The sequence below is a fragment of the Parasteatoda tepidariorum genome, chromosome X1, assembly GCF_043381705.1.
Source record: "Parasteatoda tepidariorum isolate YZ-2023 chromosome X1, CAS_Ptep_4.0, whole genome shotgun sequence".
Lineage (NCBI taxonomy): Eukaryota > Metazoa > Arthropoda > Arachnida > Araneae > Theridiidae > Parasteatoda > Parasteatoda tepidariorum.
In genome coordinates this window covers 40,659,670-40,673,853 of record NC_092214.1, presented here as the reverse complement: position 1 = coordinate 40,673,853, position 14,184 = coordinate 40,659,670, and the positions used below count along the sequence as shown (strand labels likewise).

The following is a 14,184-nucleotide window of genomic DNA, read 5'->3' as shown; positions in this document are numbered from 1 at the left end:
TTTTAAGTGTCTGTAGTTATGATTAAATAATTAAAATGATTAATAATAATTATGATTTAATGATAGTGGAAGTAACTGCAAACTTTCAAAGACAAGTGCAACAATGGGTTGTGATGGCTATTTTTCCTTTCCCATATAAATCTATGTATTGACAGCAATGACAAACTAAATAAAAAGAGTTAAAAATAACAGTTCATGAAATCCATTGTAGAGTTTGGGGGAAAAGTAAAGAAGGGTTGGATGAAAAAGGAAAGAAGGGTTCAGGAAAGAAAGGGCAAAAAGGGTATGGAGTCTATTACATCAGGGCACTAATTTACTTCAGGGGCAACAGGGTGAATTCTTTTGACTAAAAGGGCAGCAGGGTGCTGCGCTCTGTTTACCCTGCCTAGAATGAGCTCTGCAATCCATCTTATAAACAACATCACCTAGCAGCAAACGAAGATGTTTCCAATCATGGGTTGCTATGCAAATCTGAATCCTTGTGATGTTCCTTACCTTCCCTTAAAGTTTGCACCAATAATCCTGGGACAACCTTTAAATATATCTCTGTGTACATTAATCAAAAGGCATTTCAAAACTATTTATAAAAAATAGCTATTTAAACTAAGCTAAACTGAAGAAAATGAAATCATATAAAATATATTAATTTCAACGAACTAATTGAGTATTTTAAAAGGACAAAATTTCAAATCTTATGTGTAAAAAACAAAACCTCCATTAACAGATGTATTTAAAATACTAAAAGATACACGTTTTACTGTGCAACTCACAGAAAATGCCCCACTCTAATACAGGGTGCGTAGCCAAATCTTTTAACAAAAAAATAAGCACCTTTTAAGTACTTTTTAAACACTCAAAAAATATTTTTAAGCACTATATACAATAACAAAATGCAAAATAAATTTCAAAGACTTTACATGATCATGATAAAATAACTAGTTTCTGACAAAGAACCCTTTTCTTGATTATATTAGCCATAATAAAATACTCGAGAGATTTTTCGGTTCGATATCAGAGGGTGAAAAATGAAGCCTGATATTGAGAATATCTTGAAAAATGTAGCAGAGTTGCAAATGAGAGTGCAATAATATCACCGAACCCAACTCAGTAGAGGCACATGTGGACTCCTAAGCATTTCAACAAATTTATAAAATGATTGGCACTTTCATAAGCTATGGACTGATGGTACACCCTAATAGATTGTGGTTGAATGAATTGTGAAAACGTTAAAAAGAACAATGTAAAAAGCACGCTTTTGCCTAACCAGTCGACATGGTAAGAAAATCGAAATGGCAAAGAAAAAACTGATTTCGGAAAAGGAAAAATTAAGCACTTTTTAAAAACACTCAATGAAAAAAGCACCTTTAAGGGCTTTTAAAAAACGAAAATCGAAAATAAACACTTTTAAGCACTTTTTAAAAATGCTACGCACCATGTAATAACACAAAAACAAGAGGTTTTCAAAACTATTTGTGAATATTAATGGTAAAATATGATAAAAAAAAAACCAAGATAAAGAATCTGAAACAACAAACTTTAATAAAAAAAGATGTTAATGCTGCAGATGTAACCAACATAAAAAAAGAAAACAGAGGAAAGGCTTGTAAGACCTGTATATATATGTGTGCGTATGCAGAGACCTTGCATATTAAGATCTATATAATGAGGTGAGGCGCTTGGCCATGGTTGGGTGAGGATAATGCAAAATCACACGTTTTAAACAAGATAGAAGTCTCGAATTAAAACCACATGTTTTTTATAAGAGTAATAGAAAACTAAAAAGTTTCATTTTAACATTTTATAATTATCGGGGTTATTACCCCAATTGATAGTTAATTGTATATAAAAATTTGTCACAAAGATAGAAGCTTCAAATTTAATTTCAACTATGTATTTTATATCAGATGAAAGAAAAAAGCAAAGAAATTTCATTAAAATTTCTTTTTAATTATAAAGTAATGCCTAATTTTCAGCAATGCTAAATAGCTAGGCTTTTCAGCAAGTCGATCTAGATCTGAGAAGTATGTAGCATGAATGAATACAGAATGAATCAAATCATTAATAAAACTTAGGGGGAAAATGCCAAAATAACTGAATGAAAGAAATTATGACAAAAATATTAAATGTATGCTTTAGAATAGAAGAAAATTTTCGAAATATTTGATCAATCAATGATAAAAGAATTTGAATTTAAGCATTTTCAAGAATATACACAAATGAAGGGCTGGATTAATATATAACTGAAATCAAAGCATATTTATATATTATCATTCAAAATCTCACATGCCTTCCAAGCTCAGTATGTACAAATATACACTCTATGTCAAAAGACTGAAAACACCCACATTTTTTTTTGAAATTTCCAAACAGAATTTTTGGCTGTCATATTATACATCTAGACCGACCTTACACAGTAATTCTACAAGACTTTTAAAAATTACGAGTCCTTAAGACTTCCATATATCTGGGTTCCTTTATACTAAAAGCTGGTCCCTATTTAAAATGCGAATTCTCAACCTCTTTATCCATCGTTAATATCCACACTCATATTATTATTCTACCTATTGATAGACTAAGAATTTCAGATCAAGAAAAGTTATGTTTGAACTTTCAAGGCTTTTAACTAGAACCAAATATCTGCTCAATGAAAAACAACTATGTATGTATAAAAGTTTTTCCTACATAAATCTGCTGGCTTGCTTTTAAGTTGCAACACATTCACAATTTTAAGCCCTGCAACATGTCATAATTAAAACGGGAGTCAGTAGATTTATGTAGGAAAAAGTTCAATACATAGCTGTTTGTATTAAAGTTTTTTGAGCAATTACTGGCAACAAATCTAATTGAAATTTTGTTTAGGCTTTCTTTATATCCATCAAAATTAAAACCGAAAAATACTTAAGATCTTACGTCTCAGTAACTGAATCACTTAAAACTTTAAAGGTGTTCAATAGACTAAACATAATTTTTCTCAGATTACTGGATCAAAGAGGCAACATTGGTCAATCATTTTTATGGAAAGTAAGAAAGGTCTAAAGAATTCTAACCAAAGAAAAGAAAAAACTTAGCTTCACTTAGAGGAAATTTTCCTTACATGAAGCAAATATGATTTGCTACTGGATTAATCAAATGTACCCTTTTCATTAGTAATACAGTCAAACCTCGCTAACTTGAACCTCGATTTCACGAAAAAAAATTTTTTAATCCCTCGATAACTTTTTTTTTATTTTTTATCCATAAATAGTGTAGATTTTTTTCCAAAAAAAAAAAAATAATAATAATAATTTAAGAATAGAAAACCAATTCTCATAATGATAAACTTTTTTTATAAAATGGTCATAAAGACGTCAGTGGCATGGAATGATGTGTCTTTCTCTACGATAAGGAATGGCTTCAAGAAGGCTGGATTCATTAAAGATCGCGAAAATAGTCAATCAATATCGTTAATTCTGCTGAAAACTACACCGAAAATGATTGGGACAGATTGACTGGATTCATGAAACTTGATGACATGGAATTTCATGACTTTGTAAATGTAGATGATGCAGTAACAGTGTGTGGTTAGTGGGATGACAATGATATCATCGCTCAAATGAATGCTTCTTATGAACTATCAGAAGAAGAGGATGAAGAAATCGAAGATTTAACACCCAATGTTGCTAACAAACAAGCACTTTCTGCAGTGGACACTGTAAGGAGATTTATTAAGAGGCAGCCAAATATGTCAGAGGAGACATTTAAAGCTATAATCCACTTAGAAAGTGTTACAGACAAACTTCCTTATATATCCCTAAAGCAAACAACAATTGAATCTTTTTTTAAATGAAAGTGTAAAAAGTGTTTTTAGAATAAATATGGAATAGTAAATAAGGTATGTTAAGAGCATTTTTCTTTATTCTACCATCGATAACATACGATTTTCGATCATTCGAATTTTCAGTATCTCGTATTTTTTCTCCTCTCCCTTCAAGTTCCAGGTATCGAGGTTTGATTGTATAATGATTCAAATATACGGCTTTAAATAAACTTAGCATCAACCTAGTTGTAGAGATTTAGTCCTCTATCCACTCAGGAACAGTCAATTAAAGTTGATTAAAGTTAATTAAAATGAATAAAGAAAGCCAATGAAAGTTAATTCTTATAATTTTAAAGGTTAAAAGAATGAAAAGTAAATATTTACTTTTGCTATGTTTTACATTGCTATGTTCAATGATAATTTCTGGTTCAGACGAAAAATGTTTCCTTCAGAGAAGTCATAATACAGTACTTAAAACCTGAAAAATGTCACAAAATTAAAGCTAAGTTCAAGTGAACAAGCTTGTAATAGCCAAATGCAAAAAAAATTATAAAATACAGTAAAACACAAGTGCCTTGTTAGATGTTTAAAACATGCCAAATTTGTAACAGATTTATAAATTTGGATGACAAGCTCACGATCAATGGTGATGCTCAGTCATCAAAATTTTAATGATATCTGCTTCATTGGGCTGCATTCATAACCCTTAGAAATGTAAAAAATCAACTTCAAATAAATGTTTGTAAAATTAAAAAAAAAGATTTGAACATTTTACTTGATCATTTGGAACTGTTAGTTGACATTAGTAGGAAATTCAAGCACTTGTCAAGTCTGCTAGTCTAGAGAAGTGAGAAAAAAAATTTCCATTAGAAAATTTCCCACAATGTTAATTATCAATTTTAAATATCAAAGATGCAATTTTTGATATATTATTTACAGGCAAAATTTTTACTTTCCACATTTTCTTTTATTTGTCAATTTCTGCAACATTTAAACAAAAATTACAGGTCATAATTCTAACTTTGCAATCCCTACAAAAAAAAAAGCTCGATTCTGTTTCACATAATATTTGTCATATTGTATAATTTGTAATTAATCAATTCAACCTTTTTCATAATAAAAAAGCACTCTCAGAAAATGAATTACTCATTTCTCTTATTTGGTGAGGTAGTGGTGGAACATAATGAGGTAGTGGTGGATGGGACGTGGCACCACTATACTGTTATAAAGGGACTTCCTCTCATGCAAATAGCACTAGATATGGATATTAAAAAAAAATTCATTCCATTCTGTCAGGTAATAAACAATGCCAATGTCATGCTTTCTAATTCTGTTACTGATCATGATCTAGTAAAAGAACACAAAATTTTCACTTAGCATGAATTCTTATTTATGAAATCGAATGCTCTCCAGTTTTGAAAGAGACCCAGAAAATTAGGATATCAACATCAAATAATCTTGGTGTGGGCACAATTAGAAAAGTATTTGTAGAAGTATTGCGATCATAATTGTATTATACTTAGTTTTTTACCACAAATTCGTGATTGTACCAACTGATCATATTACATTTTTAACTTTTCAAGAAGCGTGTCAACAGAGTCAATAAAAAAAAAAATAAAAATTCATTTACATTTTTTTGTGAAGAAATATAGTTAAATTGGAAGATACGTTTTTATTTCAGATATTCATAAAGCAATTTAGTAAATAAACTATTTTCTCTAATATTCAATTAATTTTAATATAATTATTTTTTAACTACTATCATAGTGAGAAATATGCAGGGTGTTTTTCCGTAGCTTGGAACTAAGGGATCAAAAATAACTAATTTTTCTAAAGCTGTTTTTTTTTTTTTTTTTTAAAGGAAAAATATACATATAGCAACCTAGCCAACTTATAGTCTCTCTGAGGATTATTTTCCCAAGAGGTAGTAAAATAAAAATTGAATTACAATTATACTCAGTAATGTCTTATTTGGCTCAGAGTTCAAAAATAAAACTGTATATTATCATGCAATTTTATAAATATTGAAAAATTATAGATAGTGGTGGTAAAAATCATTTTAAATTAAATTTAGAAATCCTAGAAAAAAATAGGAAGCATAAATTTTACTACCAATTTAAAAGCAAAAAAAAAAAACTTTTATGCAAAACACTTAAAATTTAGCAGCTATGGATATAGTGATATTCAATATTCATAACATAGATACACCTAATAAAAGTGATGAATGGACACTGACTTGCAACTACTCAAGACCTGTTGAAACTTGATAAGTAATGCCAAAAACCATGCTTTTGTATTAAGGTTACTAAAATTTTTGCAAAAATAAACAGAAAAAGGCAAATAGAAATTAAGGTATATTATTAAACATTTGTCAAATTTGACTTAAAATTATTATAGACTTAATAACCACACTCTATTTATTAGTAGTTTAGATTAAAAAAAATTTTTTTAAATCTAATTTAAGACCAGAACAAGTTTTTTTTTAATTCTGCAGTCAGGGTTGCAAAAAACCCATCTGCTAAATAAAACCCGCCCGGGTTTTACTGGGTAAAACCCACTCTGAAAAACCCACCCTAAAGTGGGTTTTACTGGGTTTTTCTAAGATTGATTTCTTTTTTTATCCTCTGCTATATTAAAGAGCTATTCTATTGAAATATATATGTAGTTTAGCCTAAAAAAAATTAACCTTTAGTAAAGAAACTAATTGTGTTGGAGACTGGAGAGTCACCTTGCTGACTAGATTTGACTGTATGGCCATTGATTCGCTTTCTATGCAAATAAAAAAAATTTCCTCAAATATTTTTTATGATTAAAATATAAATAAAAAGAAATTCTGTGTTAAAATACGTTTCAAATGTGTGATGTATGTGAGTACATATAACATTTTGCATCGTGATGTCAGAAGAAACTTTTTTCAGACCTTCACATCAATTTATTTGTATTAATTATTTATATGAAGTCAATTTATAAAATCAAACTTCATTATTAATATTAAAATAAGCTTTTTTAAAATAAGGTACTTATACCTGCCCTCTCTTTTGAAAAAACCCCCCATAAAAACATGAAAAACCCAATAAAACCCACCCGGGTTTGGGTTTTCTACAAAAACCTGGGTTTTTTGCAACCCTGTGTCTGCAGCTGATTCAATTTTAATTTTTTATATCTTTCTTTCATTGATTTGCTTCAAATTTTCTATGTAGTTCTTGTAACTTAGGTCAGCATTAGATGCTAACAAAATTAATTCAACGTAATAGGGACTAAGTACCAATTCAATTGCAACAGTGTCAAGTGACAAGGCTAACATGGCCTTCACTACTTGATCAACAACAGTTATTCATTAGTTTATATAATATATATATTGTATAATTTAAGTTCATTAGTTGTTCTTTTGACAGAATAATTTTTTACTTATAATAGTCGATAGAATATTTTAGCTTTCGAATTTCAAAATTCTTCATACATCCAGAAAGCAGAAAATGTCTACGGTAAATGGTAAAGCTTTGCAATAGTTTGAGACTTACTGGAAGAAAACTTAAAATTATCTTTATCCAAACATAGAAGTTTGAATAAAGTAGTCCCGCATATTTTTAACTGTATGAGCATCCTGCCACATAAAATTCCTAAGAAACCATATAAAATTGATTTTCATCTCTTTCCTTCGCCTTAAATAATTCATTACACCGCTCCAAGCAGCAATTTATTTTTGTTAATAGCAATAATTTATCTTCTTCCTCGCCAATTGAACTTTGCAGTTCAAATTCCTAAGAATTGCAGGTATGCACCCATGTTTTAAAAGCAATTCTTTTGCTTCATCAAACAAGTTATGTACCATTGGTACTTCATTTTGAAAAAGTTTAAAATAATTTGAAGAAAAAAAAATTTCAAATTTACAGTAAAATTAATTTTAACTTTAAGGTCAGATTTTAAAAGTTTTGCAATGCTTTGATACGGCCAGGTTGTAGCTGAATGTATTTAGCATACAAAGGAAAAAATTTTATAATGACTACTGCCAATTATACAATAATTCTTGCAGCAGTGGTCCCAGAGTCAGCCATCTAAATAAGAAATATTTCATAAATCTAGAAATTTTAATATTCAACTCCTTCTATAATTTAAAAAAATCTTCGTCTTGCTGGCCAGTCCTAAAAAAAAAAACAGCCATGTCACTTTGTCACCTATGGCTTCTGATCTTTTTTGAAAGGCATTATGAACTTTGTATAAACTGTATGATCCGTTGTCAATCAATGACTTCTCTCGAACAGCCAGAAGACTCACGTTTATCAATAGACTGCTTTAATAACATTTGGGACATCTAAACTTATTAGCATAGTTTTAAGGGGCAAGTTTAGCATTCACATTTGATAATGCTACTATGATTCGACCATGCACAATTTTGCCAGAAGCCTAAGTAAAAAGTTTGTATGTACAATTTTGTCCTTTGCGTTAGACCAATATCGAATTGCACTGGAAATTAGTTTTGCAAGAATTCACTTAATCAACACCTATTTCTTCAACTGGAAAATATAGAAGAAATGCCTCATCTCCTGTTTGACAAAAGAAAATTGGCACAGCACATGTTGGTCATTTGATACATTTTTTGTAAAAAAAGGGGCTTTAGGGACCAAATGTTAGAGAAAGAAGCGAAAAGTTAGGTAAATTAAAAAAAGGTACTCTAAGGGACAAAGTTTAAATGTACTGAATGCAGTTACTTCAGTGCATATTTTGTTTCCATTTTAGATATTCATAGATCAATTTGGTAAATTAATACATTCCTTTTAGTTCCTCAATATGATATTTTTTAATTAATTTAATAAACATGCATATTAGTTAATGAAGAATTATATATTAAGTTCACTGCTTTAAACACAATCAAGAATTTTTAAATCACAATTTCAATCTATAGTAATTTTTTTCTTCCTTATTACAGGAAGAATATTTTCTATTTCAAAATTTTCCAGAAAATCCAAATCTCAATTTCATTCTAGAAAAGTTTTTGTGACAGTAGTACAATACTCACACGACGAAACTCACATAAATAACCAAACTAAATGTTTCACATCATATTCTATTTACACTCTTTAAAATACTGAATTCCACATCAAATCGACCAATAGTCAACAATTCAGGTCTTCGTATTAGTTTATTTTTGTCTATAAGTCGAGCTTCCATAATAAATAAAAAGTCTACATTTCAAATAATTTGAAAAATTTGCTTCTGAAATACAAATTGTTTAAATTTTGAAAACTTACTATTTTAGATTAAGCTGCTGTAGCTTTTAAATTATTTAACCTAGGATGCTAAATTTTATGCCATTTTATTCAGTTTCAAATAGCATAAATAATATAGCTAATAAGTTTAATAGCATTAATTTAAATTTCATAAGATATATATATATATAGCCCACATGATAGTCATTTCTAAAAATGTTTCTTTGTCGGAAAAAAATAATTAGATTTAAAAAAAAAGCTCATAATTGAAATTTTTCTGAATTTTTTTTTAAAAAAGTGTTTATCTAGTTCAAAGCTAAAATAAATCATACAGATACATGAATATTTTAGTTTTGTAGACAAACCATCTTTGAAATACAGTGGAAAGTCGCGTATCCGGAATCGGCGGGACTTTCAGAAGTCCTTATATTTGATTTTTCCGTAAAATTGACCTCCAAGGTAAACAAAGCTTAAAATGATCTGAATCTAAGGAGCAGAAAATAAATAAACATTATTTTTCGGGCAATAATGTTTTAGTATTAGAATGATATCTAATCAATCATAAATAAAATATTAGAAAAAAATAATTATTGCTATTCTAAAAATAAATATAGAAAACGAAAAAAATTCCCAGTTATGAAAATATTAATTGCTCTCTCCACCATTTTAAACTAGAACGATTCAAGCAAGAAGGGGAAATTCCCGTCATTCAATGGATGGGTGGTCTAATGTAAACAATAACAAGCGTCCTTAAACCGGAAGAAATTTAGAAGATTTCCGGTGTATCCCTCCGCTTATGTTATGACTACGAGGCGATGTGTGAACAAGCCTAATATTCTATGCAGCTTTGTTATTGCAATTTGGGTTCAAATCTGAACATAATTGTATCATTCATAAGAGCTTTCAGAAATGTATTGATTCTCAGAGGTCGTAAGGTCAAAAAAAATTTTGGAAAGATAATATCTCATTGTGAATAATTCTTAAGGTTTGCCATGTTTTGTATTTTATCCCTTATTTGGCTATATTTGAATAAAATGTCGCCAAAAATATCTTTTTAAGTTAGCCTAATTAGAAAATATTCTAATGATTATAACATTAATATGATAATGCCGAAGTTTAAAGGCTGAAAGAAAAAACTCGGTACATGTGAAATACTGCAAAAGATATGATGCAATAATATGATGGCGCGTTTTTTCAATCTGCGGCATAAAAATATATCGGAAGCAGTAACCCGGAAGTCTTGAAAGAGCAATTTTACCACTAGCGCCACCACCCTTAGCTTTACACGATCACCCACCCATAAGGTGGGTAGGTGGAGAAGAAAAATTCATTTCCTTCTTGTCATTCAAGTTGAGGGCGGGGTAGTGACAAATTCTTATTTTCTCTCCCATCATTGGCTATCAATCAAGCATAAAGGCGTGGCATGCTAATTGGGTTCTCTTTATTTTTTCTTGTGTGACTAAAGGGGATTGCCCCTCCACTTTAACATTCAAAAAGGTTCCAGGAAATGCCTCTTTTACTAGCCAGCTGCATAGGAAAGAAGGGGGAGGGAGGGGACTCAGTTGTGCTCTTTTGAAAACAACCCCCCCCCCTTTTCCTGCATTCCAGAGGAGGAGCCTCATGGTCTTAGTAGATCTTCTGTTCTCTTTTCTGTTGATTTATGGGTTCAATGCATAGATCTCTAGAAGCTGAGAAGGGGAAAAACCTGTCAAAAGACTTCCTTTTTTTTTTTTTTTTTAAAGGAGAGGGGAAGATGAAGAAATGTTTGTTTATTTTGATTGTTAAAAAGTGTCCGGGAAATCGACCCTTCCGGAAAAGGAACATCCGGATATGGGACGTTACACTGTAGTATATGTTTTTTTTTTTTTTACATGATAAGTCATTGTTAAAATTAAAAACTTTTTTTTTTCATGATCCCATAAGGTTACCACCTTGAAATATGGCACACATTACTAAAAATAAAATAAAAATATTTTTTTAGAAATATTTAAAATTTTGATTTTTAATATTTTAAAAATTTAATCTTTCGACAAAGTATAAATTATTTTTAAAGTGACTTAGCTATGCATATATCTTTTGAAATGTTATTAAAAACTGAGTGAAATGACTCACAATTGAGCTTGCGCATAAAAAGTTTTTGAGTTACAGCTATTTAAATATTACTAAAATAAGGAAGAAAAAAATTACATATAAATTGAAAATAACACATAAAGCAAATGAAATGGGTAAAAAAAAAAAATTAACATGTCAGTATTTTTCAAATCAAAAGTAGGTTTTTACAATTATGCCAAAAATTACTTATCTAATTTTTTTTAATTAATTGATTTAATATTGAATTACCCTTATAACAAAAAATAACCTTAATAGTAGACTATAATCTCTCCAATTTACATTTTGTCTATATTTTAGGGAGCTATAAAGTGGTGATTGTTACCAAAATTTTTAGACTTTCAGTTTGCACTTAAATAATAATTTCAAATATATTTTTCAAAAAGCATAAGGTGTATAATGAAGTATACTCCATTTTTTTTATAATGGAGAAATTTTATGATGGAAGGTTATAGTAAATATATATTGTAGACTGTGTTTGTGATGAATTAATAATCTACTGATATATCAAAACTATAATTTTTTTCATTTAAGTAACAATGGCCATTATAACATTAGACAAAAGAAAATTGTTATGATCTGAAGCCTATAACAGAGATTGAGACAATCATCTTCGAACATAATAAAATTTTTAGGAAATATATATATATATACTGAAATATACCCAAAATTTTGATTTCCTGACCACTGTAAATTTCACTCTCATCATTAATATGACACATATATTTATTATTATACAATTTTACATACATGAAAAAAGAACCAACAGTTACCTTTAGCTCAAAATAAGTGAAAGATAATATAAATATTGAAATAAATCAATCGGAAATACTAAAGTTATCGGCTATTTCACTTTTAAATAATTCTTAAAAGCCTAAACCACTCTCAGCAGATGCTTATTTCTGTTCATTTTTAGGTTATGCGTGGAATGAACGGCTGAGAGACAGGAAAATTACAATTTCTCTATTCTAAATGCACATTCACACTAAACACATTCCCGCCATCCCCCCCCCACAAGAAAAGGAGAACCGGATTGGTGAAAAATATATATACCGGTGAACTAGCCAATCAGGTTCTCGTTTTGAAAGAAATCGCTTCCAGTGTAAATGGCTCTTAATGGAGTTTTCTTACTGCATGCAATTCACATATGTGATCGATATTTCACAAATAAACGAATACAGTTTGAATGGCACTTAAAGTATCACTGCGTAATCTGACGGTGATTAAGAAACGTAGTTTATAGATAGGACTTTTAAACTTTGGACAGGTTGAGATTTCTTTGCCTCTAATCTTATAATAATAATAGGACTGCAACGCTTGAATGGATGGTGTTTAGTAAATGCAAACAATAAAAAGGTGGCTGCAGGTGGCGTAGAGCAGAACTCTCTACCTATGGCAAGACTTCACATGCTTTCCCCATTAGCGTGTGGAGAGTCGTAGAGGTGGGAAGTACATTAGATTTTCTCTTGATTTTCATGTAGATTAAAATCTTTTAAGTTGAAAAACTATATGGAACTGAAAACTATATTAAACATAGTTCTAAAGAAAAGCATCACGGAAATTTTAAAAAATTGTTTTACAAAATAAAAAGGAAAAATATTAAGAAAAGGGAAAATATCGTAGTACATTCCTACCCTTACGAAAATTTAAGGTATATTTAAGGTTGATTTGAGGTATTTTTGGGGTATAAAGGTTGTTTTGTGGTATATTTAAGGCTGCAGAGAAGAAAGCAATAAAAATTATACTTCGTAAAGGTTGTAATTAAGGTGTACGAGGTTGATTTATACATACTTCAGCTTGTTTTGAGGTTGTTTAAAATTCACTTCAAATCAACCAGACTGATAAGGTGATTTTTAAGGTATACCAGGTTTATTTTCTTACACTTGTAACAAAAGAGGTATTTTTGAGGTATAAATTTTTTTTATCTTATTTCAACTAACGAGAGTGAGGTATTTATTGAAGTATATGAAGTCATTTTATTTATACCTAAGCTTATTTTGAGGTTGTTTAAAATTCACTTCAAATCAACATCTCATTTAAGCTAACTAAGAATGGAATTAGATTAATCTCCGTGCAATCGACAAATTTATATCAAAATTTTATAATCTCTCTCTTTAGATACAATACACCAATTAGAACAATATACCAGTTGCTATTTTGAAATAGTTCATTATTCATTTAGTATATTTTACCAAAGGCGTTTAAAGTGAAATAGTGTTAATAATTCAGGGACAAGATTCTAAACAATCTTCCCTCTGTCCCTCAAAGGCAGAACCAGAATCACTGAGAGAGAACCAGTCATAAAATATTCTATTGCATCTAAACATTTTTTCTTTACAGCATACGAGTACTAAGTCTGTTGCAGTTCTGTGACAACTCTTTCTTGTGTGCATGGGCTGAGTTCTGGTGATATAGCTAAATGTCAAGACAAGATTACGATATTTTCATAAAAATAGTATATAAAGTAGTGTATAAATATACTTTCTTTTTAGCAAGTTTGCTATGCATTCTTCAAAGATGTTTGCCAGTTGAATACGGCCCTGGCAGCTTAAATGAATGCGATCTTAACCAATACATTCATTCACAGATAAAGCTGATTCACAGAACAATAGCCCAAGCAAAATTCTGATCTTTCAGCTAGAGAAATTTCTTAACTCTTCGTTCATGAACAACAATTCAGGAATATTTCCGTATTGTGATCTGTCGCACCAACAACAATCGCCAAGGTGCTAAATAGCTTTTAAACTAGCAAACGAGTTATATCTCTCGAGTTCGTCCCTTTACGTGAGTGCTTTTTTTTGTTCCTGGCGGCTAACTGCCCAGAAGTTGCCAAGACTTGGCAATTATTCTTTCACAGATCACCACACAAAATTTCCCCAATAACCCCACAAATTTTATTAGTCACAAAAGTCAGTTTTTTAAAGTTGGGCACTGTACCATTGTTGGGCACATCAATAATACCTTTATTTTTAAGATAATCAAAATAAATTATTTTATAACACAACCATAAGTAATATTAAGATTTTTTAAAATCAGTATCTGAATTAGAATAGTTACATAAAATACAAACAA

General features: G+C 29.8%; 1 long non-coding RNA gene across 2 annotated transcripts in view; it reads right to left on the bottom strand.

Moving 5' to 3' along the window:
- Positions 1-12,104, bottom strand: part of LOC107439179 (uncharacterized) — an 18,103-nt gene extending 5,999 nt beyond the window's left edge. The window contains exons 1-4 of one of the 2 annotated variants that reach the window (XR_001583493.3): positions 11,886-12,104; positions 4,572-4,635; positions 4,181-4,274; positions 1-532 (exon numbers count right to left, since the gene is read on the bottom strand). This is a non-coding gene — a long non-coding RNA (uncharacterized lncRNA). The remainder of the gene's footprint in view (positions 533-4,180; positions 4,275-4,571; positions 4,636-11,885) is intronic. The other variant, XR_001583494.3, reaches the window with a different exon arrangement.
- Between the last annotated feature and the right edge of the window lie 2,080 nt (positions 12,105-14,184).